The following is a 7,083-nucleotide window of genomic DNA, read 5'->3' as shown; positions in this document are numbered from 1 at the left end:
GAAAAGATCTTTTGCTAGATGTTTTTGAACATATGGCGATTAACGTTAATAAAAATAATCCAGCCTCTTGTTTCATTTCAAAGAATAGGCTGGTAATGGAAAACTACAAAGGTATCTACAAATTGGTATGATATATACCAATCAGTAGAGTTTTTCATACACCAAGTAACTGCACACTGACACAAACATGCTCACAGAATTGAAAAGAAAACTAGCTAATAAGTTTGTTGTCTTCATACTGTGACACAATAACGATGGAAAAAGTTCCTATTGTCAGTCATTGCTAAGCTCTATTTATTCAATTACAGACTCTTCCAGAGGTTTTTTTTGTCCGTCTTAATCAGCTATTGTGGAAGAATTTTGTCTTGTGACAAATTATTTGTCCCCATCCTGTGGGAATTACAGCCTGTGAATAACACGGCAGGATGCTGAGATAGAAAGTTCTGGAAAGGAGGTTCCCGTGGGTGTTTTAGCCTTCCAGCCACAGCTGAATGCATTTCCTTCCAGTTCATTGTACATGTGCTAATTCATTGAAAGTGCAGAAAGACGAGTCAGAATTTTTGTGACGTTTTTTTCTTCCTTGTTTCCATGTCTTATGCTTTGTTACCTATATGTTTCCATGGGACACACGGCACAACTTTTAACCTTTCTGTGTCTTCCTCTTCCTAAACGCTCCTACACAAATTCCTGAATGAATCACAACTTAGAACAAACAGGGCGCACACAAGGTGTTTTACAGTCTTCAGCCTGGTGTGATGTGATAGCGCTGATTACTGGAAATATAAACAGATGCTGTAATATGCAGCTATGAAAAACATATATATTTTTATATATATATATATATATATATATATATATATATATATATATATATATATATATATATATATTATAGTGATTGGGTTCTTAAGGTTTTGACTGCTAGATATAAAATAAACATATATAAAATAAAATGTATCAACATAGACCCCAGCCTCTTGCTAGGGGTTCCTTGACCAGTGGTAAATTAATCTCCTACCTACATTGACCACCAATACTAAGGGGGTATATTTTACTGACCATCATCATACGAGTGTATACCTATAATAACCGCTAATATAATTTGTTTTTTTTCTAGATTATTACTGAAATAACTTCTCATATATGGCAGGTGGATTTGAAGTGATCTGAGAATGCTTCCTGGAGATCCAAATCAATCTGGTCATTGGTCCTGTCTAAGTGGTCTCTGCCAGATTACAGTACCCCCAAAACATTTCTACAGTTGAGAGGAATGTCCACAATAATATATTTTACCCACTATGTGCCTCCTGAAGTTTGTCTATACAATTTGGTATTTTTTTGAATATGAGGTATCTGATCCAGGTATAAATAACATAATCATACCAGTTCAGACATTGTCTTCTGAATTCTCATAGAATCCCTGGCACAATATAAATGCAAGGGTAGCAATAACCTAACAACCTTATTCCTCATTCCTCTGGAGCAGGGATGCCCACACTTTAGCAAAAAGCCTTGTCAGGGTGTGGAAATGGATTCATAAATTCTGAATATATTTTACAAAACCTGTTAGATGTGTGTGAAGTACACACTATAAGTACATTTTTCACACAAAACAGATTCCTGATTCTAACACCCTTGCTAGAAAGCATAGTCATGTTGGTGACATCACTTTTCCACACTCAGTTAAACATTACTGCTTTCATCCCCATCCATACCACTTACTTGATGAGTACTCAATGAAGGACCTCCTCTATACTGAATATCATGACAATGTTTGCTCAACATTCTTGGAAAATATTGTTGTATTCACCTGGAGTTAAGCTTGAAATATAAATGTTATCCTGCATTAGCAGTATGGACAATTTATCATTTGTCACACAGCCATTGACCTTAAGTGATGTCATCTACTAACCTTGCTTTCTCACTGCTGCATCATTTCTACCCCTGTATATGGCCTTCAGGAAGTTTCTGAACTTTTAGCCTCTTATTAACTTCAGGAAATTGAAAAACAAACATATTGTGCTTAGAAATGTTGTCTTTTCTTAAAACACGTCAAGGCAAAATTAGAAAAATGAAAAAAAAAACATATTTGCAAAACAACAAATATTTGACCCTGCAAGTACAGAAAAAGTAAAAACTGTTGATCTGCCAGAAACACACTCTGTTATCTTTTAGGCTGGACTGAATGATATCAGCCATCACATGAGCCTGATTTATTAAAGCACACCAAGGCTCCATTTTCACCAGTGAAGCTGGGTTATCCAGCAAACCTTGAAGGATTTCTTGTGGTTTCAATCCTGGACCAAAGCCATTCCAGGTTTTCTGTATCACCCAGGTTCACTGGTGAAAGTGTATCTTCTCCAGCCTTGGAGCCTTTAATAAATCAGGCCCATTGTTTTTTGCTGAACTACTCAACTACTTCCACTTTTAGATCTCTACAACCTAAAGGATATTATTATAGCCTTTTCTAGTGCAAGGATATCATGCCCACTCCTAGAAGTTCTAACCTGCAATGTGACACTGTGACATACCCTGACCACTGCATTTTGCTTTATGTTATATAGTCCTGACCAAGATGTTCCTTGTCTTAACAGTTCCTGGTCCTTAGGTAGTCCCCCATGGTTTAAGTTCTCCCTTAAGATAGGCTAAGATGAAATATAAGTTCACTGCCTGCATACTGTTTGTAAAAAAGCAGATGCAAGGAAAGGTATAATTTTACTGTCTTTTGGACTTTTTGTTTCTTACAAGCAGCATATCACAGTCTTTATAACATATACAATATCATAGTGGACTATATTTCCATACAGTAAACAACACACAACACATTACAGTGGGCCCACCATCTTAGTTTCCAGTTCTACTCTGCTTGGGAGTGTGTATGACACAGTGTACAGGACTCTGGAATACATATAGCACATGGTACAGGGTTCAAGTGTATGTTTTCTACACTGTGTAAGGCCTAGGAGTGCTTATTGCACAGGTCTCAGAAATGCACAGAGTGTAGGGGTCAGGGGTAAGTAACCCACAGAGTGCAGGAGTCAGGAGTTGATAACAAGCAGCCCAGTATACATTTAATTTTATGTCGCCCAGTTCCCACCGGCACGTACAATAACTACGCCCCCCCACACACACACACAATTCCTTACTGCAGGATTCTATCCCTCATCCCTCCACATCCTAAAGCAAAAGAGTAGGGGGGGGGGGGAAACGGAAAGCTCATTCGTCAGCCAATCATATTTACAGCAATGTATAATCTTTTATGTTAAAAAGCAAAACTAATTAAAAAAGACATCTACGTACATGATCTTTGGTAATGATACCTATGTTTTTTTACTTAAACTGTTTTTTTTAAACTTCCTTGTTTTGCAGAAAGGCTCAACAAATCTAACTATGTGCAAAGATACCATAATTAATTGCCCAGAGGGTGAAACAGATACAGATTCAGAAACTGTTCAGATTAGGTCTGGATAACTGATATATGAGTCACAATATAAATTACACATATAGAAAAAGAACATTTTTCAACTGTCTCTAAATATATTAGGCATAAGCAGGATATGCTTTGTTTGCTATAAAGTTAATCAGAACTAACCTATGTTCAGAAGGCTTATCCTATCATTCATTGAAATAGCCATTTTCGGGCAAGGTCAAATGACTGTCCTAAGGAAGTGACCTTTAATTGCTGCAGTGCTGCAGAGATGTATTGCAGTTTTTGTATCAAACCAAACAGATTAATAGACTATTAAACCTGCACTGTAAAAATTCAGTTCCATATGATTTATGAAGATTTTCAGTGTGTGCTAGGTGATCCTTATTTCCTGATTAGCTTGGGCTCTGATTGTACGTTCTTGACTTGTATGCCATCCACACTCACTGTAAACCCTTATCATTTCTAAATACAAAACACAATTACCATTTCTATACTAGAAACTTGGGATACCATACTTATCCCCAAGAGTTTTTACATCCGATTACTGCACAGATGACAATTTCACATCTGACCTTAGTCTTAGATTTTGTCTAATAATGATTTACAGTATTGTTGCCAATTGTGTGCATATTATATGGTCAATAATTCATAAATCTGTATGGAGGTTATCTAATCCAAAGTTTTCAAAAGTTTTGATTTTAGAACCAGAACCAAGAACCTTTTTATGGGAACAAATTTACAAAGCTGCAAAAAGTTATGTAGAAGTATTCAATTGTTAAACTTTTACAAACTTCTTTTTCCATTTGTCTGGTGTTCTGCAACTACGTCTAGAGTAATGGAGCGCATACAACACATACAGTCTCACAGTTTAAACAAACACTCTGGGCTTATGAATGTCGCCTCATCACCCACTCTTTATTTTTTTCATATTTGCTTTGTTTTATTGTCTAAGACTGTCCTTTGTGAAAGTAGTAACTTACAAACAAAAATTAGCTGATTAGCACAGTCAGGACAAAAAAAAAACACCCATATGTACACAATCAAACTTTGTAAAGCTCAGTGAAGCAAAAATGTTTATATACTGGCGCCACTGCTGAGTTTGCAAAGAACCGGGACCAAGTGTAGTGAACTGTGCAGTCTTATTGGAACAATTTGAACTTACTTGAAGTGGACCGAAACTAAAAAAAAGTGAAGAATTGGTATTGTAAAGGAACCAAGTAGAAGTGTTAAGCGTGCAAAAGCAGCACCCTGAAAATGTACCTGTTATCTGTTATTCCTATAAAACATTAGTAAACTTTCTATACTTGATATGTGAGGATACCTGGACACTTCTTGGTAGATTATTAGCTATCTGCTGTCATAAGGTATACTACTTAATATTGTTTGGTAATATTTAGTGATGTCACTACTACTTTGCTTACTGTTCTCTTTGCTGGAGGATCTTACATAAAGAAGTAAATCCCTGCCACTGCCAAGATGGCCAACTCCACACAGAGACACAGTGCAGAACAAAGCAAGGAAAGCCAGTACTGGGAAAAAAATAGAAAAGACTAGTACTTTGCCCTTTCTATTTTGTGGCACACTCTCCAGATTTCAGTTCTTCTTTAACCTAAACACTCTTCTTTAACCTTAACACTCTACACCACAGATTAAGATTAACCGACCGTAATAGCAAATGCTAGACAAAAAACTTGTCGAAGGCAAAATATTGTCTCTTCTCTTCCTGTAATGGTACTCTAAAATTAGCGAAGCAGCTTTTTATTTGCCTGGAGTTCCATTTTAGGTCCCAATTTTAGAAGTTATGCTAATGGAGTTCCATTTCTGTATAGCTGTTGGTATGTCTCTTTTATCCTTTAAAATAGTTCCTCCCGAAAAAGTAACCGGACATATTGCACCTCTAAATACAATAATAGATTATGATACAGTATGTGAAAGTTTTAGTGGCTTGGCATCACTACCAAAGTAATTCACAGAAATATTATTAGGACATTTTTTTAAAGTCCAATTTTTTAGGATTTCTAATGAAAATATATGTATTATGTAACAAATATTGATCGGTTGAGTACTGGTCATTCTATTACTGAGCCTTATTCAAATAAACTAAGGATTCCTGTCCAAAAGACACTGCACCACGGCCTCCTGCCTTGCACTTCTTGACATTTGACCCAAATTTAATGCAGCAATCACTTCTCAAACTGTGAGTAAAAACATCTTAAGACAATTGAGTCTTGCTGAACAAAGAGCACCAATGTTTTCTTTGTAGGGGTACAATAACTGTCAAGAGTATGTCCTAATTATTAAAAGACATTTGGTGATTACTCATGCTTGTTTAGAAGGTTAGACAAAACAACAGTCCATACGTTAATTCCTTTCTGCTTTGGTAAACTGACTACCTTAATTAATCAACAATTCCTATTATTTAATCACTGAAGCATGCAAATTGCTCCGCTGACAGTGGAGAAATTAGTTGTTATCCAAACAGCAAATAACTGCGGTGGGGAAAATTTATCCTCGACAACTTTAATTGCTGGATGGGTTTATTTTCTTTTTGTGAATGATACACAGCTTGGCAGCATCAGACCCCATATATAAACCACAAAAATATTGCAGAGTGTATGTTTGCAAACACATAATAAAAATGTCAGTGGGGGGAGTTATAATGCAAATGTAAACCCTTCCATGGAATTACCACTATACACGTTATAACATGGTATCATGTGAATCAGAAGTCTCCTCAATCAGTACATTAGCTTGAAGTGTCATGATTTCCAAATTGGGACACCATCAAAAATGTATTAAAAGAACACAATGATGTAAACTTTCTTCACTTGACTATTTAACCTGAGAATTAAAAAACAGAACACTGTAGGTACAAGAGCATTGCATTGGCCTATTCCCATGCAGTTCCCTGCAGTATATTCGTGTGTTGCCTTTAACACGCAGAAAAAAAAAATTAGTTAATTAATTATTTCTGATAACTTTGGTTTTGGTATGTACCTTTGGCATTTCCCTGCTTCACAATACTATATCTTTTATAGTATACATTACGAGGGGGTGCTGAGAAGTTCCTGGCTTTGCCCCTTTCCATATGAAATAGAAAAATGAGTGTGGGGGCATATGACAGCCCAATATCTTAGTATGTAACTGTGCAAATATCAGGTCTTTGCGATTCTTAAAACTGTTTTTTCTTTTAGTTAGAAGCTGTGATGGCAGAGGCACAAGCAAGTTTCATGTCACTGGAGTTACGAGCCGTCATGAAGTTTTTGTTTCTCCAGGGAAAGTCAGCAAAGGACATTCACACTAAGATGTTACAAACACTGGGGGAGAGGTGTCCTTCCTACAGCACTGTCAAAACCTGGATATCTTGTTTCAAGATTGGGCATTTCACCATTGAAGATGAGCCCCGTATTGGGCGCCCCCCCCAACCTCAACTGACCTGGCAACCTGTGATGCTGTCCATGAGCTGATTATTGAGGACCGGCAAACATCCGCAAAAAAGATAGCCCAGATAGCATGTTGGGTTTGTTATCACCACTATCCTAGACATGCGGAAGCTTTCAGCGAAGTGGGTACTGAAATGTTTGAACAGTGATCAGAATAAGGAACGAGTTGAAGCATCCAAAGCCGTTTTGTCCCATTTTGAAGCATTTTGC

This window comes from Pyxicephalus adspersus, chromosome 3 (assembly GCF_032062135.1).
Source record: "Pyxicephalus adspersus chromosome 3, UCB_Pads_2.0, whole genome shotgun sequence".
NCBI classification, from domain to species: domain Eukaryota; kingdom Metazoa; phylum Chordata; class Amphibia; order Anura; family Pyxicephalidae; genus Pyxicephalus; species Pyxicephalus adspersus.
Note: the sequence above shows the minus strand (reverse complement) of the source record.